Below are 25,453 nucleotides of genomic sequence, written 5' to 3' on the forward strand. Positions count from 1 at the left end.
ATTCTTTGGCTGGTGTCTTCGGTATTAGCACTGGTCGACATTTTGATGATAAATACGTTTTTTCCTTGAGTCAGCGCTGGATGATTGTTGGTTTTTCAGTGACTCCGAGGCTTCTTGTTAGGTTCTTCTTGTTGCGTTGCTGTAACCTCGTGTGGCAAGTTAGATGTTTCAAAAGCCAGATTCAAAGAGCCCAGAGTCCAAGGCCCCAAATTTCGGGCCGCACCGAAAACGGCGCAGCCCCGAACTGGACGCCTGTTCTTCGCGCCTAAAAGTGCGCAGGAAAAAAACTGCGAGATTCTCCGGCTCCTCGGAGCTCGAACTCAGCTTGGCGCGGCTCGCACATCACAGCGGGGGGGCACAGTCAGACACTCGCGCCGCTTCTCTAAGCAGTGGGGGGCGGGTTGTAAGGGGTTTTCCCAGGGTTGTTGTTGTGCCTTGGGTGTCTCTCTCTGGGCTTCTGCCCTCACTGCTTATGCCTGGCCTGTGAGGTACCCTGAGTGCTGCAAGAGCACCCCTGGAGAGACTGTGTCCACAGCTTATGAAGGGGGTTTTGAGACTCGTGCGTCCCCACAGCTTATGCCTAGCCTGTGAGGCACCTGTGAGTGTCAAACACTCCTAACCCCTTCTTCCCTAGCCTGTGACACACAGTTGAGCATTTTCGAGGCGCTCCTAGCTTCCCTTACACGGTTCTGACATAAGACTCACGATCAGGAGATGTAATACAATAGAACTGAGACAAGGTGATTCCAAGAGGAACTTTAGGCTTCCAATTTATTTGGCAAGGTGTAACTCAACAAACAGCAATACACCAACAAAACAATCCCCCTAAATCCCACTAAACGGACACAACGAAAATCTTTACACCAGTTTAGCAGTACAATGCCCAACCTCCCACCTTTCCTGGCCTAACTGAGTTGGGAGTTCTGGGGACCAGAGGTTATACTCACTACTGTGCCTTCCACAGTCTGGTGGTTTGTTTCTTCTATCTTCGGTGTCTTCGGACACTGGTTTTCCTTCAGTGTCGAGAGGCTTGTGGTTGTTGAATCACGAGGGCAGGGAAAATCATCACTTCTCTTCTTCACTACGTCAGAAACCCCTTTTTTATAGCCAGATTATCCAGTCCGCCTCTCCTGCTGAAGTCGATTCTTCTCATTGGTGGACTTTTGATTTTGAAAAATGCAGCAGTTTGAGGTTTTTAGGTTTTTTTCCCCACTGATCTTAACCTACTCAAGGTTTGAGTGGGTGTTGATTGCATTGGCCTCCTGTAGCCATTGTGCTAGTCTGGCCTGAGCCAGATATTTCTATGCCTGATGAAAAAGGTGTTGGAATATGTATGTGGCATTGTTTAAATGCTAATGTTTTCAAGGGGCAAGTTTCGAGGGTATACAGTTCCCACACAATTTGATTAGTTCCAATGTCCAAACTGGCCCTTTTGATATTGACTCCACCCCTTTTCTTGCAGACCTTTAAAAAAATCCCAAATTCGATTAAAGTTCATAGTTTCTTCCATGTGCACTTTAGGATTTCAAACTTTCTGGTAGATAGTTCCAAATTAAATTCCCTTTCCTATGAATCCAAACACTGGGGGGGGGTCTCCATTTGTGTCCCAAAGTTTTCCTTCCATCGGTTTCAATTCACAGCACAGACTGATCCCACAGCCCTTTTCCTTCTGGGTAAAATGAGGGGGTTTTCGTCCTCCCCTACATAATCCCCCATCTGACACAGTCAGACACCACTCGAGTGTGTCAAAGTTCAGGGTGGTGAGAAAACCCTAGGTCTCCCAAATTGCCCAACTTTCCCCAGTTTAACTCTAAACTGATCCCGTCGATATATATCGTAATTCCTTTTAACGCGGTACTAAACACAGAAATCCAACAGATTACAATACACGACAGCAACATACATATATGTACTTAAGGTTACAGTAGTAATTGTACATTGAGTCTCATTTCAGTCTCAAACGTAAAACAAAGAAACCTGCCCTACAAACTCCCCAGGAGCCATGTATGAAAACGCAGTCATCCCTGGAAATAACAAAACCGCCTAAGTGTCACGGTCAAGCTTTGTTTACACGCCTTGAGTGTTTAGCAACGGCTCTCCTGGCTGTGTAGTAGCCTGAGGAACTGCGTTCTTTTTCTTTTTCTCCTGAGCTTACAGCTTGTAACTAGCAGATACGCTACAATCAGGAGTTGGCCGATTACTAAGGCATGCGATCCCACCCGGATCCATGCAGGTATGTCTGCCCGTATTCCCAAATCCCACCATGCTGGGGGTTTAATCTGGGCAATCTCCCCTGCTAGAATTTCAGTTTTCTGCTCCATGGTGTAAAAATGTTTTTGAGACAAATCCACTGCCTGGAGGAGGGCTGTAAGTTTCTCAGGTAGTGGGGCAATGGGATAGCCAAACTGGGCGACATATTGTTGTAGATGGCTGAGGTTGTTTTGTACCGTGAGGTGAATCGTGGAAGGTTCAGGGATGGGTTGATTCTGGTGTGTGTCACTTGAACCTCTGCCCTGGGTTTAAAGCAAAAGCTGCTGTACGGAATTGGACACCACCTTCCCGGTCCGTGTTCATACCGTTGGGCACTTGTGGTGACACAATATGTCCCACCGCCTACATATGCTACCTGTGGAGGCATGTGGTTAGGGGCCATTACCTCCATTGTGCAATTGATAGGCTCTGCCCCAGCAGTGCTGAACCCGCATTGTGGCCTTGCAAAAGCGTTCAAGTGCTGGGGGCACAGGATTACCTGTGCTCCCCTGCTCCGACAACCCGAGAGGTCTGTACCTGTCACAGTGTGCTCCCACATTGTGACATAAGGTGGGACCTCTTGGAATCGAACATGCACCCCTCCACGAATGACTCCCACATTCTCCACTCGGTACAGGGGTGCTGGTCGTGGGGACGCCCCCATCACGGGCATCCTGACCACCACACCCATGATGGTATGATTTGACTTTCCACAGTCCACCGGTACCGGGTAGGCTTCCGATGCTACACGAAGTTGGCAAGGACTCAAAACATTATTGTAAGGGTGCAGTGCTGCTAAGTGCTGGTTGCTGATCCAGGAGGGGACCTATCCCTGTCTCAGATCCTCGAGGTTACTCCGTCCCTCTCCCAGCAACCAGGCCCCATAGAGCACGCACACCTCATTTTGGGCGGCTTGATCGGAGGCGTTTCTATCCTCCCGAATCAAGGCGTTTACAGCCCTGGCCTGCGCCTCCAATTGAGAGATAATCTCCTTTAAGTGAACTGTCATTGCCACCTCTTCATGGAGCGCGGATCCCACTACGGTATTCTCGTCCCCCAGGACTTTGCGCAGCTGATTCTTTAACCCATTTATCTGGAGGGCCAGCTGCATGTTATCCAAACTGTTTATGGCGGACGCCCTGGTGTTAAACCCCGTAAGAATGTCATTTAAAGTGCCACGCTTCTGCCTGCCCGGTTCGGCCCTATCCCACTGTTTATACAAGTCTGTCACTTTGACATCCCCGAAGTCCAGTTCATAGAACTTCCGGAACATCTCCCGCAGCAGAGCCTGGTATAACAGCTCGGTTTCCCGGGGACACCACGTAGGTAGGCGGACTTCTGTCAGATTTAGCACCACTGATGCCACCGCGTAGCGTACCCCCTGATAAAATAGTTTCTCGGTAGGGACCAACACTAAACCATTCCCCAGCCCCCTGGTTGTTGTCGGGCACTCGTGTGGGACGGTGGGCTTGGCCGTGGGTGGGGGCTTCCTTTCCCGAACTACAAGTTCGGTGGCGTTTACTGGTACCCGGGGATTGGGGGTCACACACGCCTCCCCGCTGCGATCCCATACCACCCCATCCCCGACATCCTGCCACCACCTATAAAAAGCAATGGAGACCCCCTCTGAACACACGCGAGTGGATCCCCACATACACAAATAAATTCCTTGGTCGTACGCCCACCATTTCTCCCAGCACACCGTTACCCCGCCGGATGACCCCATGATGGTTCGGTAGGTATCATTATCCAGACGTTCCCAGTCCGAGTGTCGGTCTCTCATTTCCCTCTTGAGCTTTCTGAGCCACCACCACCGTCCCAGAGGTATGTCCCCTTGGCAAGTTAGGCATACTTTCCTGCCTTCTGTCACTCTCACTCTGGAAGTGGCCACAGTGATCTCCGGGCAGGGGATGGAGGCCTCTCCGTAGGTAAAGTCCTTATGGTTGGAGTACTTGGTGGAGTTCGATCCCAATCACCCAGGCCATCTCCCCTCGTGGGAGTAGGTGACCCGGCCATCCGCCGCCGGAGTCCCTTCTCCTGTGGTCACTGTCGGCGCTCTGCCCCCGGAGCATCCGAAAACCAGGGAGTCCTCGGTGTCCCCTCGGTGCCCGGTGCAGATCCTTAGCGATACCAGCATCACTAATGTCCAGTCGGGAGGTGTTGACATCTGAAAGGCAAGAAGAGCATGGCCTTGCCTTGAGAGACCTCTCCAGGCTCGGCCCACTTAACATGTTCCAAACACAAAAATGCTGTACCCAACCATCACTGCCTTACCTAAACACATATACTCACAACACAAAGTAACAAAACAGGAAGTGAAAATATATACACCGCCACCCGTCCCCGGGTGGCCAGGCTACATGCTGTCACTGTACAGGCGTCGTCGACCACTTGGCTGACCGTACCCTGGGGACCAGGATGTCCTCCGCTGAGGGGCTCGTATGGTCCCCCTTAATGAGTCTTGTGCTGCCCTCCAAGGCCCTCCCGAGCCCCGGATAATCGGTGGGAGACCCTTGCTAGTGCAACAGAGCACCCTCCCTGTTGTCTTTCGCCGTATCAGTCTGGGGCGGGAGGCTAAGTAAACAGGGGACCACGACGCCCTGGGCTGTGGCACTCTGTCATTCCTCCTTACTGTCGGTGCAGAGTCCCACGTTATGGGCTGCAATGCTATCTCCTCCACCTCTTGGGCTAGCCCCAGCTGATCCACCATGAGAGGTTCAGCTTCCCCTTGAACCTTGCTAATGGTAGAACCTTTCTCCCTACTTCTGTTAGTGGGCTGGGAACCTCTACCCAGTGGTGGGATAGCCTTACAGGAGCAATGAACCAGCCCCGGCTGTAGAGCTTCGGGGCTCGCTGCCTCCTCCGGAGCCTCCAAATCCACTGGGGCCTGTTCTTCCCCCAGTGCCTGATTCCCTTCCCTTGCTCGTCCCCTCTGTTTTTTACCTCTTTTGGGGTCAAACAATTTACACTGATTAATGTGATACCACTTCACCCGGCGAGGCAGTCGAACCGCATAGACCATAGGGCTAGCCTTGTCGACTATGCTGTATGGTCCCATGTATAATGCTTCAAAAACCCCGACCCGAGCATAGTTCCTCACCATGACCTGGTCCCCTATCTCCCATTCGTGGTGTTTGCTGGGTTCTAGCAGCAATCGGTTACTCTGATGCTGTCTGCCCATGTTACTAGCAGCCTGCCAGTGAATCTGTTTCAGGTGTTCAAACAGATTCCTGACAAACCGGTCCTGGTTCACCTCTTGGAGCTGCCCTTCGGTGAGAACCGGCGCCAACACTTGCACTGGGGTTCTCATGATCCGGCCCGTCATCAGCTCATGGGGTGAGTACCCTGTGCTCTTTGACTGACTGGCCCGGATTCCCATGAGGACCAACGGTAAGACCTCCACCCACTTGTTCGGTGAGTCTCCCGTCTCCTTGCGCAGCCTTTCCTTTAGGGTCCGGTTCAGGCGTTCTACGGGGCCTGAGGACTGAGGGTTGTAGGCGACATGCCATTTGGCTCTTATCCCCAGCACCTTTAGGGTGGCCTGCATCACCTGGCCGGTGAAGTGGCTTCCCCGGTCGGACTCCACGATTTGAGGTAGACCCCACCGAGAGAACACCTCCCTCACCAGGATTTTTGCAGTCCCCACCGCGGTAGCTGTTCGGCAAGGGAAGGCTTCCACCCACTTGGAAAACACATCCACCAGGACGAGGCAGTATTTATAACCTCCCTGGGCGGCCGGTAGGGGTCCGATGTAGTCGATCTGGATCGACTGCCATGGTCCCTCTACCCGCCTGACGTGTCCCATAAACGCCTTCCTTTTCTGAGGGTCTGGGTTGTTTGCAACGCAAACCAGACAGCCCGCACAGAAGTTGCGGACGTCTTCCCGGAGGTCTGGCCACCACCCTGCCTTTTCTACCCGTTGCCAGGTAGATTCCAGCCCAGGGTGTCCCGCACCTGGACCCTCATGGGCCAGCTGAAGGAATTCCCTCCGGTATTGTGGCGGCACTACCCATTTGTCCCCTTTAAACAACATGCCTTCCCGCACAGCAATATCTGCAGCACTGTATGGGCCCTCCGCCTTTTCCCCCTTTTTGATAGCAGCCAAGGCAGCCTTCAGGATCGGATCCTGCATCTGGACTACTTTAAGGTCCGGGGCCGCAGCCGCCCCTATGCTCCCTTGTGTCCCTGGCTTGCTTCTTGCTGCTGCTATCCTGCCTGCCTCGTATGGGTCCCATGGGCGACCTGTGCGAGCACCTTCCCTTGCCTGCCTGCTGGTTACCTTCCCCCCGTGGCTCAGTTTTGGAGTGGGCCTTTACCTTATGGATATATACATCCCCGGTTTCTCCCACTGCAGCCACAATCTTTTCTAGCAGGGGTTTGGTCACAAGCGGCTTCCCATCCGCAGAGGTGTACCCCCGGCGTGACCAAATCGCCAGATACTCTGTACACGAATTGCAAGTGAACATGCTGTCTGAGCAAATCGTGTATGGGGTAGGGAATTCCTCGGGGTGTGTGACCACATACATCACCGCCGAGAGTTCCGCCTGCTGGGCGCTCAGGGTGCATGGGAGTTTAAGAGCCAAGGCAATTCCTGTCTTGCGATCCCAAACTCCACAGCCCGTGAGTCTTGTACCCGCGGACACTGAACTGGAGCCATCAACGTAGATCTCGCGGCCTGTGGAGTGTATCCCTGCCCGAAATCCAAAGTTAATGTCCCATACTCCCTCCACAGAGCATCGATGCGGCTGCCCTGGATAGATTAAATTTGCTGCGAGCCTGGGCTCGCAGAGGCCCTTGACCTTTAAAGTCATTTGGGAGAGGAGGAGGGTCCAGCGAGTGATTCTAGCACTGCTCACTGTCCCGTCCTTAATCCTCCCGTCCAACAGCATCTGCGTCGGGGTATGATGGGTGAGGAGTGTAATGGGGGATATTCCGGTAAAGATCTGAGCTCTCTTTACTGCCCAGTGGGTGGCAAGCAAGTGCCTCTCACAATTGGAGTATCCCTTTTCTACCTCCGTGAGGACCCTGGAGGAGTACACCACTGGTCTCAGCTGACCGTTTCGCCCCTGGAGCAACACTGCACTTAAGCTGTCGCCACTGGCTGCCACCTCCAGGAAGAATTCCTCACCCCCATCAATTGCCCCTAGGGCTGGTGCTATCTGCAGGTCTCTCTTAAGACGGACAAATGCTGCCTCACAGCCCTCGTCCCATTCTCACTCGACCCCCTTATGTAGGAGTCTGAGCAGAGGGGCGGCAGTGGCTGCATAGTCCTCGATGAAGTCCCTACAGTAGCCAGTGATTCCCAGGAAAGACCTTACCCCCGACACATCCCTAGGGACAGGGAGTTCCTGCACTGCCTTTCTTCTAGCCTCATCAATGGCCCTTTCTCCTGCCCTTATCGTCAGGCCCAAGAATTTTACCTCTCCTAGACCTATCTGGGCTTTCTTGGGGTTAACTTTAAAACCCCCTTCCTTCAGTAATACCAGCAGTTCGGCCAGCAGTGGACCGTGTTCCTCGCTGCTGTCTGTGAACAACAACAGGTCGTCCACATACTGGACCAGCTGGTGTGGCTGGCTGAAGCCTTTTAAGCAGTTCGCCATGCATTGGTGAAAGATGCTGGGACTATTATGAAAGCCCTGTGGGAGGCAACTCCATGTATACTGCTGTTCCTGGAAGGTGAAGGCTAACTTGTACTGGTCTTCCCTCCGTACAGGGATAGACCAGAACCCGTTGGATATGTCCAACACTGTGAACGTGGTTGCGGATGCAGGGATTTCCCCGATCAGATCCACAACCGCCGCTACTGTGGGGGCACAAACTGGGATGTTTTTATTGAGCACCCTATAATCCACCGTAGCCCTCCAAGAATTGTCCGGTTTCCTAACCGGCCAAAGCGGGGAGTTGACATGGGTGGCTATGGGTCTCAAAACACCCTGCTCGACAAGCGAGCTTAAAGCTGTCTCCAAGTCTGCTTCTGCCTCTCGGGGAAAGCCATATTGCTTTTGCGGGCGCGACATGGGATCCCCATCTATTCGAACCTCCATTCCTGTGACTCTCCCACAGTCGTGTTTATGGGTGGCAAATGCTGCAAGATTTGCTTGCACATAGGCCCGGTACTCGGCCGGGGTGTTACAGACCAGAACCTCCAGGTCGTAACCCCCTTTTGGCTTCATTGTACACAGAGTCCCTTTTCCCTGTTTCTTATCAATAACCATGACTTCTCCCTCTGCTCCCGTGCCCACTGTGCCCCATAGACAGTGATTCCTCAAGTCTACTAGGATCTGGCGAGCGATAATAAAATCAGCCCCCAAAATCCCTTTTCCCACCTGCTCCCAGTTCATCAGGACGCACTTCCATTGTGTTTGGAGTGCTCCTAAACGAACTGCAAGCGGGACTGAGAAAAACCCAGCCTTCTCATTACCTGTGAACCCAACTAGTTGATACGGCACCCCGTTTGATAGAGGTGAGGTTGCGGGGTCCTCCGAATGGACTATCGTGCTGGAAGCACCAGTGTCCAAAATGTAGGTACCCAATACACCCTCAACCTCCATCTTGACCCAGGGTCGTCCCCAGGGGTCGTATTCTAGTGGGCACAGGTATGCAGGCTGGGTCTGGGCTAGTCACGGCCTCTGTACTGGCAGGGTTGCTGGTGCTTCCCTGCCTGTTGCTGTGGCTACCTTCCCAGTCCCCTCCAGCACTGTCCTCACTGCAGCTACTATCTGGTCAAGGGATGGTGAGGAGCTCGCTCCACTTCCCCCACTCTGGGCGGCTCCTGAAGGACTTCTCCCCCCATATCTCTTTACTGGGCTCCTGCAATCCCTTTTAAAATGCCCAGTTTTCCCACACCTGTAGCACACTCCCTCCTTATCAGACGAGCGGCCACCCTCCTGGTGCCATTCCCCTTTGGGAATCGAGTTGGGTTTTACTTCATTTACCCGACCTTTGGAGGTTTTCTCCTCCTCCCCTCCTCCATTCCGTTGGACCAGTGCCAGTGGCCTTGAGCCGGGGCAAGCAGTTTGCCACATCAGCCAGCGGCCAGTCTGTACCGCGGAAAGATTCGCCCGGTCGAGGAGCTCCCCACAGGCTGCATGGTATACCACCCACAGCCTGTCCGCAAACGCCTGCGGGGTTTCCCCTGCGAGCTGCCTTGTCCTTTCGACCCGTTCGAAAGGACTGCCGTCATCGAAGCCCATAGCCTCAAGGACGGCCCTCTGGACCTCAGTAAATGTACGCTGTCCCCTCCGGCATTCTGCCGGTAGGGCCTGGTACAATTTGTTGTCCAGAGAGAAGAGCAGCAGCTCTTCCTCGTCACACCCATTAATTTCCCCTGCCTGCATCACCTCCATGAAGTGGATAGACGGGTCCCCGCTGCGAGTGAGTTTGGCCAAATGGGCCACCATGGCCCTGAGTGATTGAACTCCATGGGGAATAATAAAGTCGCTCTCCAGCGCTCCCCGACCTTGGCCACCTCCCTGTGGAGGACCGTACTTGCGCTGCCTGACCGGGCACATCCGCCCTGGTTCAGGATCTTTCTGCGCTGGTCCCTCTACCTCCGGCTGTCCCACCATACCCGGTGCAGCAGACAGTGCCTGGTCGCCTGATCCAGCCTTTAACTGATCCTCGGCTGGAGCCTCACATCCCTGCTGCCGAGCGGGACACATTGGTCCTGCCCCCAGCCCTGGGAATGCTACTACCTGCGTGTCCCGCCCCTCCTGGTACCCCACCGGACAAACCACCGGTGCCTCAGGAGGTGGTCGGGCGTCTCTTGCCTTTGGATTCTCCTCTACCCCCCAATACTCTCCTTTGTCCCCTGTGGACCCTCCAGGTCCTATCAGGGCGACCATCCCCTTTGCCTGGGATAGAGCGTGGGTGAGAGTTTTAATCCTCTCCTGGCAGGGACCGTGATCTGCAAACTCACTGCTACTGGCCACTTTATAGGCTGCCTGTACGTCTTTTAATTTATTCTCCAGTTCCCAAATTTTCTGGGTGTGCCGAGAATTCTGTTCCCGGAGGGACCCCTCACTACCCTTGGCCTCAGTGACCTGACACTGAAGATAGTCCCGGCTATTTCGGAAGGTCACCTCCAACTGCCGGTTCCTTTGCTGCTCCCCAGCTAATTCGGCCAGCAGGTTGTCCCCAACCACAGCCCGGATAGCAGAGAGCTCCTCTGATTTCTGAAGACTCTGTTCCAAGTCCTTCACCCGCTGGTCGAGCTTTCGGACTTGGCGGGTGAGGCAGATAAGCCAGATGGCCTTTTCCACCCTGCGGTTGTGGTCCTTCCCTGCTGTCCACTGGGCAGCAGCATTCACTGGGCGCTCTGCCCGAGTGAGGGCTTGTACCCAAGGTTTGGTGAGGTTCACCTTGCCAAAAATGTATGAGGAAATTCTCTCCTCCATTTTAGTTTCCTCTCTTATCACCTCATCTGTTATATTAACATCTCCTGTTTGCTTATGTCCCTTCGTGGTCGCCATGTTCTGTAAGGGGTTTTCCCAGGGTTGTTGTTGTGCCTTGGGTGTCTCTCTCTGGGCTTCTGCCCTCACAGCTTATGCCTGGCCTGTGAGGTACCCTGAGTGCTGCAAGAGCACCCCTGGAAAGACTGTGTCCACAGCTTATGAAGGGGGTTTTGAGACTCGTGCGACCCACAGCTTATGCCTAGCCTGAGAGGCACCTGTGAGTGTCAAACACTCCTAACCCCTTCTTCCCTAGCCTGTGACACACAGTTGAGCGTTTTCGAGGCGCTCCTAGCTTCCCTTACACGGTTCTGACATAAGACTCACGATCAGGAGATGTAATACAATAGAACTGAGACAAGGTGATTCCAAGAGGAACTTTAGGCTTCCAATTTATTTGGCAAGGTGTAACTCAACAAACAGCAATACACCAACAAAACAATCCCCCTAAATCCCACTAAACGGACACAACGAAAATCTTTACACCAGTTTAGCAGTACAATGCCCAACCTCCCACCTTTCCTGGCCTAACTGAGTTGGGAGTTCTAGGGACCAGAGGTTATACTCACTACTGTGCCTTCCGCAGTCTGGTGGTTTGTTTCTTCTATCTTCGGTGTCTTTGGACACTGGTTTTCCTTCAGTGTCGAGAGGCTTGTGGTTGTTGAATCACGAGGGCAGGGAAAATCATCACTTCTCTTCTTCACTACGTCAGAAACCCCTTTTTTATAGCCAGATTATCCAGTCCGCCTCTCCTGCTGAAGTCGATTCTTCTCATTGGTGGACTTTTGATTTTGAAAAATGCAGCAGTTTGAGGTTTTTAGGTTTTTTTCCCCACTGATCTTAACCTACTCAAGGTTTGAGTGGGTGTTGATTGCATTGGCCTCCTGTAGCCATTGTGCTAGTCTGGCCTGAGCCAGATATTTCTATGCCTGATGAAAAAGGTGTTGGAATATGTATGTGGCATTGTTTAAATGCTAATGTTTTCAAGGGGCAAGTTTCGAGGGTATACAGTTCCCACACAATTTGATTAGTTCCAATGTCCAAACTGGCCCTTTTGATATTGACTCCACTCCTTTTCTTGCAGACCTTTAAAAAAATCCCAAATTCGATTAAAGTTCATAGTTTCTTCCATGTGCACTTTAGGATTTCAAACTTTCTGGTAGATAGTTCCAAATTAAATTCCCTTTCCTATGAATCCAAACACTGGGGGGGGGTCTCCATTTGTGTCCCAAAGTTTTCCTTCCATCGGTTTCAATTCAAAGCACAGACTGATCCCACAGCCCTTTTCCTTCTGGGTAAAATGAGGGGGTTTTCGTCCTCCCCTACAGGGTCTAATTTAAATGAGCCAACGTCGTGCTGGCAACCCTGCGTGTGCGCGTTGGAACGTGTGCGCATGCGCAGTGTGAAACAAACATTGGCACTTGGCCATTTTTAAAGGGACTGGAGAAAAAGTGAAGATTTGTCTCTTGGACTCCTGGAAAGGCTTGTAATTTAATTTTTGTGATACTTTTGTGTGAGAGGGAGTGCTTTTAGCAACACTGTTGAATAAATCACCTGCTGAAATCAGTGAGTTCAGCTTTTCACTGCTAACCTTGCAGAACCGGTGCTGCATTGGTGCATGCAAATTAAAGACTGTGTGTTTTGAGAAATAAGAGTGCCAATTCAACTTTGCAATGGATCAACGTCCACCAAGAACAAAGAATTTCTTGCATGAGGAAGTAGAGATATTAGTCAACGTAATTGAGCAGAGATGGCAGGAGCTGGATACCAGCAACAGAGGTCGCATAAAAGTGCCACCAAAAGAAATGAAGAAACGCTGGAACCTAGTTGCAGAAGATTACTGCGCAGTGGTGCATACCATGAGATCTGGAAGCCAGTGTAAAAAGAAATGGCACGACCTTGGTCAAGTAGTTAGTGTAAGTAATATTTCCCATTTTTAATTTAATCGTAATTGTAACCTGGCTATCTGTATGTCCCACCTTGCAGACTGACACACTCTGTAAAAAGTTATATTTTACTCTTTGCAGAAGAAATTGGCCCACAACAAAAGGGAGGCAACTCGGACAGGAGGAGGCATGCCTAATCTGCATCCACTGACACCCTTGGAACAAAGGGTAGCTGCTATGATGAGTCGTACATGGAGAAAAGCAATCGGTACAGCACAAGCTGGGCCCGCACGCGAGGAAGAGGGTAAGTCCTGAAAATGCATCGTGGCCTTTTAAATCAACCTGCTGCCTGACCTGCTATGTGTGAGAGTACTCATGCCACCCATCCAGCCCCCTCCCTTGCTGTTAAACATTTGACTGTTCTGATGTATTTTGCAGAACATGATGATGATGATGATGATGACGATGCTGCTGCTGCTGCTGCCAACCCTGAGGATCCTGAGGGTACTGAACAAGGACCAGTACAACCAGCTGCGGACGAACCAGACTGGATGATGGCAGCGATGACTGAAATGTCTGCAGGGGAGAGCTTCCAAATTAATGTTTATGAGCCCCCATCAAGGGGCATCAGAGTTTCAACCCCTAGCATAAGTCTTAGTTCCACCTTCCATGGTTTTGCTTCTGATGTTGCGGGTCCCAGTGGTGCTGCTGGTATAATGCAGCATTCTACAGTCAGTGCACTACCGTCCCAGCCTGCGCCTCCCTCTCGCATAGGTTCTGGTTCCACCTACTATGGTTTTGATTCCGACGCAGCGGGTCCCAGTACTGCTGCTGATATCATGGAGCGGTTTACACCCATTCATCCAACATCCCAGCCCATGGCTCGCACTCGAGTGCTGTCGTCTGGAACACTGAGCGCCCCACCGTCCCAGCCCGCGCATCTCCGTCTAGTTCTGCTGTCTGCAACACAGAGCATCCCAAAGTTCCAACCCGAGCCTCTCCCTCTAGTTCTGCCGTCTGCAACACAGAGCGTCCCACAGTCCCAGCCCACGCCTCCCCTGTGTAGTGGTGCCGCTTGCAACATCGAGCGTCCCACCGTTCGTGCCCGCGCCTCCCAGTGTAGTGGTGCCACGAGGCAGACCCAGGCAGAGGAGAAGGAGATTGGAGACACACTCTCCTGAGATGCAGCGTGCAACAGATGCGGCTCAGGTTGTGGCATTGGGTATGGAGACCAATGAGCTTACCCGATCACTCATCGGTGGCGTCAGTGCAGTGGGTGAAGAGTTGACGGTCCTGACGGGAGAAATAGCAGTAATGACACGGGAACTTAGGGAGGGAATGTCCGAGGGAGTGCAATCGACGGCACAGACCGTCAGGGAGGGCCTGGTTGAGGTAGCTGCTGCAATAAGGGCACACAGCCCGGCCAATCAAATGATACCCCCATGAGGAAGTGAACATTCACTGAGATATGGATGAGACATGGTTGCAGCCTTTCTTTGCTGCTTTTGTTCTTGTTCTTGATGTAACTGTAGTAGTGTTTTTCAAATTGAAATTGTTTTGTAAGTTTTGTAACTTTACAACTTATAAGTGATCTTATGGTTTTTAAGTGATCTTATAATGTAAATGCTCTCACATTTCTTTGTATCTTATTTAATTTTGCACCTAAAAAGTGATCCTGAAGTTTAAATGTTCTTCAGAGTGTAAGATTTTTCACATTGAAACTGTTTTGTAAGTTTTGTAACTTTACAACTTATAAGTGATCTCAGGGTTTTCAAGTGATCTTATAGTGTAAATGCTCTCACATTCTGTAACTTATTTAATTTTGCATCTAAAAAGTGATCTTGAAGTTTAAGTGATCTTAAGAGTGTAAGATTTTTCACATTGCGATTGTTTTGTAACTTTTGTAACTTTACAAGTTTATAAGTGATCTTAAAGTTTTTAAGTGATCTTCAAGAGTCATATTAAAAAGTATAGTTTGATACAACAAATATTTTATTACAGTGATGTTAACTTTTCAATAAAATATTTTTTCATTAAAACTGTTTCATGTTCCACAAAACAACGTAGGAACAACTCCAAAGAATAAACAAGTCCATACGCAAAAGTAGTCGCAGAGCCCTCAGGCATCAGTAGTTGAAGCGCTCATGGATGAGCTGCTGGTGCAAGGCTCGAGCAATCGTTAAAGGGGCACAATGGACGGCCCTCCTCCGACCTCGTGCTCTGGCATCAGGCACTTGCATGCTTTTCTTATCATCGTTATCATCCACATCCTGCTCTTCCGTAATACTATCATCATGCACTGGACCCTCACGTAGGTCTTCTGGTTCCACTACCAATTCCTGCTGCCTCATGATGGCTAAGTTATGCAGCATGCAGCACACAACAGTGAAGTGACCGACAATCTGAGGAGAGTACAGCAACTGTCCTCCAGAATGGTCCAGGCATCGGAATTGCTGTTTCAATATGCCAATGGTCCTCTCAATGATGCTGCGTGTCGCAATGTGCGCCATGTTGTATTGATGGTCAGCTTCTGTCTATGTCACGCATAGGGGCTTCATGAGCCAGGTGGTCAGGCCATACCCTTTGTTTCCCAGTAGCCAGCTCTGACCTTCTGGCTGCTGCTCAAACATATCAGATATAACGTTGTCGCGTAGGATGAACGCATCGTGGGTGCTGCCAGGGTATCTCGCATCGACTGACATGATGCGCTGCTTGTCGTCACACACGAGCTGCACATTGATAGAGTGGAAACCTTTCCTATTTCGGTACTGCTCAGAATCCTGCACAGGTGCTCGCAAGGCTATGTGGGTACAATCAATGCAGCCCTGTACCTTTGGGAAGCCGGCAATCCTGAAGAAGCCCACAGCCCTCTCATGGATCGCTTGTGCGGTCATTGGAAAATTGATGAAGTCATTCCTTCGCGCATACAGTGCAGCCATGACCTGGTAAATGCAGGCATGTATTGCACGTTGAGAGATGGCACACACATCTTCAGTTGTAGCCTGAAACGATCCCGAGGCAGCTGTTACCTTCAATGCAACAGACAGGGCAGTTGGCGTTCTGCTTTTGGGCTGCAAATCTGCTCTCACCATATCACAGATCTCAGTGACAGCTTCTCTGCGAAAACGCGGCCTTTTCACACAATCAGCCTTGCTCATGTCCAGGTATGAGCGCCTGGCTCGATATTGCCGACGTGGGTAAGGTCTCCTGCCCATCAACCTACGGGCTACGACGTTCCTGGTGCGATGAGCTCTAATCAGTTCTCTCCTATGCAGTGAATTGATGGCGAACCATTGCATAATATGCAGTGTTGACAATGCAGTACCCATTATGCAAATTTAAGTATAAAACTGTCTATGTGGCTGCCTCTCCCTGTCCAAATGGCCTCAGTCCCCCTCACAGTTTGAAGGCTGCTTGATTGCTGTGTCTTTGCCTGCCGTCCAGTCATTGATGATGCCCCTATCCCGTGGCCAAATGGCCTCAGTCCCCTCACAGCTCGAAGGCTGCTGCTGTATCTTCAGCTGCTGGCCAGCCACTGACACCGCCCCTATCGCATGGTCGAATGGCCTCAAACCCCTTCGAAAGCTGCGTGCGTGTTGCTTCCTCGGCTGCCGGCCAGCCACTAACGAAATTAAGGCCTGCCTGAAGCATCGTAGCTCAGCTCGAAGGCTGCTTGCTGCCGCTGTTGGGGCTGCCGTCGAGACATTGACGCCACACCCCTGCCTGTCTCCAACATGAAAGGCCTGCCTGAAGCACAACAGCTCGAAGCTGTTTCACACAGGTAGGAACATGGTTTATTCAATCTTTTCTTTGCTTATAAATTTTTATTCAGGTTGGATTTATTTGTATAATATTTGTATAAGTATAACTAAGGATTGATTGTAGAATTTAATGACTTCCCTTCACCCCCCTCTCCCCCGTTCCCTACGCCTGATTTGTAACCTACGCCTGATTTGTAACCTACGCCTGATTTTCTAAAGTGTAGACAAGGTTTTTTCGAACGTACAAAAATCTTCACTTACTCCATTCTAAGTTAGTTTGGAGTAAGTTTTCACTGCCTAAACTTTGAAAACAGGTGTAAGTGGCCGGACACGCCCCCTTTTGAAAAAAAAATTCTGTTCCAAAGTGAAACTGTTCTAACTGACTAGAACTGGAGCAAACTAAATGCCGAGAATTCAAATTTCTAAGATACTCCATTCTAAACCAATTGCTCCAAAAAAACAGGAGCAACTCAGGCCGAAACTTGGTCCCTAAGTGCTTTTCCAGAGTGTTCTCGGGTACGTTTCTTCAAAAGTGTTTCCTCAGCCCAAAAGTTACCACCAGCCCAAAAGTCACCACCAAACTACAGCAAGGGCTCCCAGTTATACCTGAGTGCACAATTGATTTTGATGACTGCTTTTGTGCGATTTTGGAAGGCTGATCAACTCTTATGGGATCTCTTTGTGAGAATTTTGGTGGGCTGATTGAGCTTTAGCATGATACAAGATTCCCAAAAGTGTTGATGGGGTTTTCGATGGTGCTGTTCGAATGTAATCAGGTCTTGATACTGTCCATTGTGTGTTTTGCTGATGCCAGGGTTTTTCTGTACAGCCGTTTTACGAACTATTAAAATATGTATGTATCTGGGTCCCTGGTAAGTGGGCTTTTGTTAGACTGCTGGCACAAGCCTCCCATTGGTCCTGGAGCACGGCACTCCACCCCTAGATTCCGCACCACCATTACAAATGACAGATGACAGACAGGACCAAGATCCTGCTTCTGGATCTGAGACTGTTCCCCCCCTTGACACCCCCTCGCTCCCGTATCCGTCCAACCACCGCCTCTGCCTTCATCCCTCCCAAAGGCAGATAGCTGGACTGTTACACACTGGTGATTCCTTAACATGAAAGTGTTAAATAAAACTTAACTTCAATCAACTTAAATTTTAACTGGCACCAAGGTGATGGCCACCATTGATATCTGAGCTGCACACAAACAGCAGTGTGTCAGCGTTGTCACTCACAGCAACGTTCTTTCAGGCAAATTGTTCAGTTATGACCTCCTGATGCAAGAGTCTTGCAGCTATGTAGCCACCACTGCCCCTTTCCTGCAGTCTGGAGAGGGGCATGGGCATAGTTGTATAGTCAGCCTGATTGTCTGGTCCTAGCTCAGCATCAAGCCCCTCGTCCTCCTCTTCCTCTCTCTCCTGAGGTGGACCATCAGTCCCTTCTGGCAATTCTTGTCACCTCCTGATAGCCAGGTTGTGCAGCCTGCACCAGCATTCAATAAAATCATGGCTGATCATTCACCTCAGTACCCCTTTCCTGCTTTCTCTCCATATCCCTTGATCCCTTTAGCCATAAGGGCCATATCTAATTCCCTCTTGAATATATCCAATGAACTGGCATCAACAACTCTCTGCGGTAGGGAATTCCACAGGTGAACAGCTCTCTGAGTAAAGAAGTTTCTCCTCATCTCAGTCCTAAATGGCTTACCCCTTATCTTTAGACTGTGACCTCCTGGTTCTGGACTTCCCCAACATCAGGAACATTCGACCTGCATCTAACCTGTCCCGTCCCGTCAGAATCTTATATGTTTCTATGAATTTAGCTACTTGCTCAGGATTATATTGTAGCTCCCCTCCTGAGTGATCTAGGCATCTAAAGTGCTGCTTAAGCACAGTTATTGTTTTCTGGACCACACTGCATGTGTCTTTGTGGCTCTGGTTGTATCGCTTCTCGACCTCGGTGTGGGTGTCTCGCAGTGAGGTCATCAGCCACTTGTCACCAAGCATCCAGCATTGTCCTTGTGGCTGATTGTTAAAGATGTCAGAGACAGCGCTCTCACACAGGATGTGAGCATCATCGAAGCTGCCCGGACATTTGGCATTCACTGCCATAATTATCTGGTTGTGGTCAACAACTAGTTTGACCTTCAGGGAGTGAAATCCTTTTCTGTTATGAAAAAGCTCTGGCTCCTGAGAAGGTGCCTGTATAGAAACATAGAAAATAGTGCAGGAATAGGCCATTCGTACCTTCGAGCCTGCACCATCATTCAAGAAGATCATGGGTGATCATTCACCTCAGTACAACTTTCCTGCTTTCTCTCCATACCCCTTGATCCCTTTAGCCATAAGGGCCATATGTAACTCTCTCTTGAATATATCCAATGAACTGGCATCAACAACTCTTTGCGGTAGAGAATTCCACAGGTTGACAACTCTCTGACTTTCTCCTCATCTCGGTCCTAAATGGCTTGAGGACTGAGATGAGGAGAAACTTCTTTACTCAGAGCGTTGTTAACCTGTGGAATTCCCGACCGCAGAGAGTTGTTGATGCCAGTTCATTGGATATATTCAAGAGGGAATTAGATATAGCCCTTATGGCTAAAGGGATCAAGGGGTATGGAGAGAAAGCAGGAAAGGGGTACTGAGGTGAATGATCAGCCATGATCTTTAGACTGTGACCCCCTGGTTCTGGACTTCCCCAACATCAGGAACATTCTACCTGCATCTAACCTGTCCAGTCCCGTCAGAATCTTATATCTTTCTATGAGATCCCCTCTCATCCTTCTAAACTCCAATGTATAAAGGTCCACTTGATCCAGTCTCTCCTCATATGTCAGTCCTGCCATCCCGGGAATCAGTCTGGTGAACCTTTGCTGCACTCCCTCAATAGCAAGAACGTCCCTCCTCAGATTAGGAGACCAAAACTGAACACAATATTCCAGGTGAGGCCTCACCAAGGCCCTGTACAACTGCAGTAAGACCTCCCTGCTCCTAAACTCAAATCCCCTAGCTATGAAGGTCAACATGACATTTGCCTTCTTCACTGCCTGCTGTACCTGCATGCCAACTTTCAATGACTGATGTACCATGACACCCAGGCCTCGTTGCATATCCCCTTTTCTTAATCTGCCGCCATTCAGATAATATTCTGCCTTCATGTTTTTGCCACCAAAGTGGATAACCTCACATTTATCCACATTTTACTGCATCTGCCCACTCACCTAACCTGTCCAACTCATCTTGCAGCCTCTTAATATCCTCCTCACAGCTCACACCGCCACCCAGCTTAGTGTCATCTGCAAACTTGGAGATATTACACTCAATTCCTTCATCTAAATCATTGATGGGGTCCCAGCACTGAGCCCTGCGGCACCCCACTAGTCACTGCCTGCCATTCTGAAAAGGACCCGTTTATCCCGACTCTCTGCTTCCTGCCTGCCAACCAGTTCTCTATCCACATCAGTACATTACCCCCAATAACATGTGCTTTAATTTTGCACAATAATCTCTTGTGTGGGACCTTGTCAAAAGCCTTTTGAAAGTCCAAATACACTATATCCACTGGTTCTCCCTTGTCCACTCTACTAATTACACCCTCAAAAAATTTCAGAAGATTTGTCATAAATCCATGCTAACTTGGATCGATCCTGTTACTGCTTTCCAAATGTGCTGCTATTTCATCTTTCATTCCAACATTTTCCCCACTACTGATGTCAGGCTAACTGGTCTATAATTCCCCGTTTTCTCTCTCCCTCCTTTTTTAAAAAGTGGTGTTACATTAGCTACCCTCCAGTCCATAGGAACTGATCCAGAGTCGATAGACTGTTTGAAAATGATCACCAATGCATTCACTATTTCTAGGGCCACTTCCTTAAGTACTCTGGGATGCAGACTATCAGGCCCCAGGGATTTATCAGCCTTCAATCCCATTGATTTCCCTAACACAATTTCCTGACTAATGATTTCCTTCCGTTTCTCCTTCTCGCTAGATCCTCTGTCGCCTAGTATTTCCGGAAGGTTATTCGTGTCTTCCTTCGTGAAGACAGAACCAAAGTATTTGTTCAATTGATCTGCCATTTCTCTGTTCAGACTGCAAGGGACCTAGTTTTGTCTTCACTAATCTTTTTCTCTTCCCATATCTATAGAAGCTTTTGCAGTCAGTTTTTATGTTCCCAGCAAGCTTCCTCTCATACTCTATTTTCCCCTCCTAATTAAACACTTTGTCCTCCTCTGCTGGATTCTAAATTTCTCCCAGTCCTCAGGTTTACTGCTTTTTCTGGCCAATTTATATGCCTCTTCCTTGGATTTAACACTATCCCTAATTTCCCTTGTTAGCCACAGTTGAGCCACCTTCCCCGTTTTATTTTTACTCCAGACAGGGATGTACAATTGTTGAAGTTCATCCCTGTGATCTTTAAGTGTTTGCCATTGCCTATCCACCGTCAACCCTTTAAGTATCATTCGCCAGTTTATTCTAGCCAATTCACGTCTCATAGCGATGTGAGTGCACTGTATTGCTCCCTGAATCCTGGGTAACTTAGCAATGCGGTCGAATGCTCCAGCACTGTCAGTCTGAGCCTCTGTGGTCACGCGTAGAAAGACAGTGTCGCCGTGATCTTGACCTCGACTGACACTAATGTCCTGATGGCAGGCTGCATATCTGGCCTGATGAGCTCACATATTTCAGTGATCACCACCTTGTTGAAGCGCAGTGTCTGAAGGCAGGTATGCTCGGACACGTCAAGGTAAGACCTCTTCTCCCTGTTAGTACGGGGTGTGTATGGTCTGGACATCCTCCTCATTCTGGCATGTCTTAAATTGGGCACATATTGATATGCATTAGACATTGAGCCATTTGCACTCTGCAACATCTGCGTATTAATCGATATAGGCTGAAAAATGGCTGGCCCCATTCCAATGAAAGTATAATAGCGATTGATCAGAAGCAATAATTTCCTCACTAAAATACACCTACAGTAAACTCCAATCGTCCAGAGTCTGAAAATATGTCTGTTGAGATGGTCACTTCACCTGAGAAGAACTCCAGAGTCAATCCAAACTCCCCCGAAGTTGAAGCAGCTTTTTGAATGAAGCGACCTGCAACTTTAAAAATGGCGCCCACACCACTGTGATTCATTCAGAACAGTTCCACTTTTTTTGAGCGGTGTTTTGAGCGAGCGATATTATGGGCAGGATGTGTGCGAGGTGGTGAAAGTGACACTGAGTGATCTCCTATGCGTTAGTTTCGGCAAATGTGATCTTTATGACAAAAAAAAATGGGCGGTCGGTATTATTGAATCTCGACGTTAATTATGTGCGGTAAGTAACGCTGGGCGATATTATGGGCGTTAGTTTCGCCCATTATGATGATACCGCCCAAATAAAGTGGGCGGGCGGTATAATTTTTCCCGATATTAAGCTGTGAAAATGTATTCTTATCTAAGCGGTATCACACTGTATTTTGTACCTTTTTTGATATAAAACAAAATGGAGTCCTGGTCCTTCCAGAAATTTCTGCAACAAACAATTTGCATAAACAGCTAAACCTGGCTTGAAATGGCTGATAGCTGATTAATAGCCACCAGACAGCATGGAGACTGCCCTGCTGAGATAAGTACCATCCATGGTGCTCCTCTGTATTGTCCATTGCAGTTTCACTGCGCCACCCCCCCCCCTTTTGAGATACTCAAAACACCAGCCATTATCTCTTGTACAGACCTCATCCATTTCATGCAAAAGATAGCTGATCAGGAAACTGGACAATCCTGACACAATGCAATGCCGGTAATAGCTCATTACCACACTCTCATCGAGTAATGGCTGACTGGCCAACTAGTAACCCTGACAAAAGGAGACATTTGGAAACCATGTCAGGACAAGGATGTGGTAATTAACTCTTTATCTGTATTCACTGACTGCAAGACAGAGCCAATACACAGGAAGAGACCATAACTTGGGTTTTTACTGTATAAATATCTCGTGAAATTGTACCATTTTGGAGGTCTTCATTTAGCTGTTGACTGAATGAGACTTTTCCCTTGCTGCAAGTAAAATTAAAGAAACATCTGCCGGAGCTGAAGGTGTCTGAGTCGTATATTGCGAGTCGAGATTTCGACAAATAACATGGGGAAAGTAACGCTCGGCGATATGTGTCCGAAAAATAGGCATCAGTTTCCATTTTATGGCTAAATTGGCGATATCTGGGCATTATACCTCATTTCAGTCTTTAATGGACGTTAAGTGGGTGTTGTGCATGCAAAAATGTGTAAAATCTAGTGTTGTGTATCTGTAAAGCATGCACTCCCATGTTCCGCCACCAGGGAGCTCATCCCCTGAAGTCCCAAGGGATCCCAGCATCCCTTGGGAGCACTGTATATAAGCTGGCCCCTAAGGCCTGTTCCTCACTCTGGAGTGTCTTATTAAAGACTGAGGTCACTGTTACTTTAAACTCCCTGTGTGCAGCCTCATCTGTGTTAGGAACACAATAACTGGTGACGAGAATACGAATCCAACGCAAAGATGCAGCAAACTGTGGGCATCCTGGAGAAGTTCTCGGAGGGTGAGGACTGGGAAGCCTATGTCGAATGGCTAGACCAGTACTTTGTAGCCAACGAGCTGGACGGAGAAGGAAGCGCTGCAAAGAGGAGAGCGGTCCCCCTCACAGTCTGCGGGCACCGACCTACAACCTCATGAAGAATCTTCTGGCTCCAGTGAAACCCACAGATAAGTCGTATGAGGAGCTGTGTACACTGGTTCGGGAGTATCTTAACCCGAGGGAGAGCGTGCTGATGGCGAGGTATCGGTTCTACACGTGCCAGCGATCTGAAGGTCAGAAAGTGGTGAGCTACGTCGCCGAGCTAAGGCGACTTGCAAGACAATGTGAGTTTGATGGCTACCTGGGGCAAATGCTCAGAGACATTTTTGTACTGGGCATTGGCCACGAGACCATCCTATGAAAACTTTTGACTGTCGAGACAATGACCTTCAGTAAGGCCATTGCGATAGCACAGGCATTTATGTCCACCAGTGATAACACCAAACAAATCTCTCGGCACACAAGTGCTAGCAATGTTCATAAATTAACTGGAACTGTGTTTGTGAGCAGAAATGTACAGGGCAGAAACCACGAGTCTGCAACTGCCAGCAGGCCTCAGGTGACCCAGATGACTGAGTCCCCAACAAGGGATGAATACAAGGCAATTCACACCTTGTTGGTGTTGTGGAGGCTTCCATTCAGCCTATTCATGCCGCTTCAGAGGGTATGTTTGCAAGAGCTGTGGAACAATAGGGCACCTTCAACGAGCTTGCAGATGAGCTGCAAGCTCTGCAAAACCTGCTAACCACCACGTGGCAGAGGGAGATCGGTCCATGGTGGATCAAAGCAATTTTGAGCCTCAGAGAGAGGAGGCAGATGCTGAAGTACACGGTGTGCACATATTTTCGACGAAATGTCCACCTATAATGCTAAACATAAAACTGAATGGCCTACCCGTAGCCATGGAACTGCACACTGGCGCTAGCCAATCCATCATGAGTAAAAAGATGTTTGAGAAACTGTGGTGCAACAAGGCACTCAGACCAGCCCTGAGCACCATCCACATGAAACTGAGAATGTACACCAAAGAGCTTATCACTGTCCTGGGCAACGCCATGGTCAAGGTCACCTACGAGGATACGGTGCACGAACTGTCACTCTGGATTGTCCCGGGCGATGGCCCACACTGCTTGGAAGGAGCTGGCTGGGCAAAATCCTCTGGAACTGGGATGACATTCGAGCGCTATCACATGTCGATGAGGCCTCATGTACCCAGGTTCTTAACAAATGTCCTTCCCTTTTTGAGCCAGGCATTGGAAACTTTTCCAGGATGAAGGTGCAGATCCACTTGGTCCCAGAGGCAGGACCCATTCACCACAAGGTGCGAGCGGTACCTCACATGATGAGGAGGAGAGTGGAAATCGAGTTGGACAGGCTGCAACACGAGGGCATCATCTCCCCAGTGGAATTCAGCGAATGGGCCAGCCCGATAGTTCCAGCACTCAAAAGTGAAGGCACGGTCAGGATTTGCGGACATTATAAAGTAACTATTAATCGTTTCTCGCTACGGGACCTATACCCGCTACCTAAGGCAGACAACCTATTTGCGACACTGGCAGGAGGCAAGATGTTCACTAACCTTGACCTGACTTCGGCCTACATGATGCAGGAGCTGGAGGAGTTTTCGAAGGGCCTCACCTGCATCAACACGCACAAGGGACTGTTCATCTACAACAGATGCCCGTTTGGAATTCGGTCGGCTGCAGCGATCTTCCAGAGAAACATGGAGAGCCTACTCGAGTCGGTACCACACACGGTAGTCTTTCAGGACGACATATTGGTCACAGGTTGGGACACTGCCAAGCACCTACAAAACCTGGAGGAGATCCACCAGCCACTGGATCGCGTAGGGCTGCGGCTGAAGATGTCGAAATGCATCTTCATGGCAACACAAGTGGAGTTTTTAGGGAGAAAGATCGCGGTGGACGGCATTCGGCCCACAGACACCAAGACAGAGACTATCAGGAACGCGCCCAGGCCACAGAACGTCACGGAGCTGCGGTCATTCCTGGGACTCCTCAACTATTTTTGGTAACTTCCTACCGGGGTTAAGCACCCTCTTAGAGCCCCTACAGATATTATTGCGCAAAGGTGAGAACTGGGTATAGGGAAAAAAAACAAGTAATTGGTTTTGAGAAAGCCAGAAACATTTTATGCTCCAAAAAGCTGCTTGTATTGTATAACCCGTGTAAAGACTCGTGCTAGCATGTGACCCGTCGTCGTATGGAGTCGGGTGTGTATTACAACAAGCTAACATTGCGGGGAAGTTGCAACCTGACCCTATGCTTCCAGGAGCTTATCTAAGGCCGAGAGGGCCTACAGCATGATTGAGAAAGAGGCATTTGCGTGTGTGTTCTGGGTAAAGAAAATGCATCAGTATCTGTTTGGCCTCAAATTTGAGCTGGAAACCGATCACAAGCCCCTCACATCCCTGTTCGCTGAAAACAAGGGGATAAATACTAATGCCTGAGCCCGAATACAAAGGTGGGCATTCACGCTATCAGCA

This window comes from Pristiophorus japonicus, chromosome 3 (assembly GCF_044704955.1).
Source record: "Pristiophorus japonicus isolate sPriJap1 chromosome 3, sPriJap1.hap1, whole genome shotgun sequence".
In the NCBI taxonomy this organism is placed as follows: Eukaryota; Metazoa; Chordata; class Chondrichthyes; family Pristiophoridae; genus Pristiophorus; species Pristiophorus japonicus.